Source organism: Triticum dicoccoides, chromosome 6A (genome assembly GCF_002162155.2).
Source record: "Triticum dicoccoides isolate Atlit2015 ecotype Zavitan chromosome 6A, WEW_v2.0, whole genome shotgun sequence".
NCBI classification, from domain to species: Eukaryota; Viridiplantae; Streptophyta; class Magnoliopsida; order Poales; family Poaceae; genus Triticum; species Triticum dicoccoides.
Window position 1 is genome coordinate 621,622,074 of NC_041390.1, and position 624 is coordinate 621,622,697.

The following is a 624-nucleotide window of genomic DNA, read 5'->3' on the forward strand; positions in this document are numbered from 1 at the left end:
CATATATAGATGAAACATTAAACACTTACTAGTTCTATTAATTCAACTAAATAAACTAGTTCTATTAATTCAACTAAGCATTTACTAAAAATAAACTAGTTCTATTAATTTCTTACTAAAATAAAGTAGGTAGTTCTATATAGTAATATTTTGATTAGATCATCAAATCTCATATACCTAAATTTTCTTACTAAAAATAAACTTGTTCTATTAATTTTCATACTAAAAATAAACTAGTTATATTAATTCAACTAGTTCAAATCTCATATATATACCTAATTAATATCTAGCTATACTAATTCAACTAGTTCAACTTGTTCTAATTCATGTAAAATATATTTGACATTAATATTTAACATCTTTTCCATATAATTCATCTAACATTAACATTCTAACATTATTATCTACGTAATTTATCTAACATTAATCTAAACAATAGAAAATAGAAAATAAGTAAAAACAATGTGTGTGTGTGTGTCTGTGTGTGTCTCTGTGTGTGTGTGTGTACGAGCGGGGGGCGGCGGCGTACGGGCGGCGGCGGGCGACAACGGGGACGGGCGGCGGGCGAGAGGCGGCGGCGACGGGTGCGGCGGGGGCGACGGTGGTGACGGCGACGACGGGTGG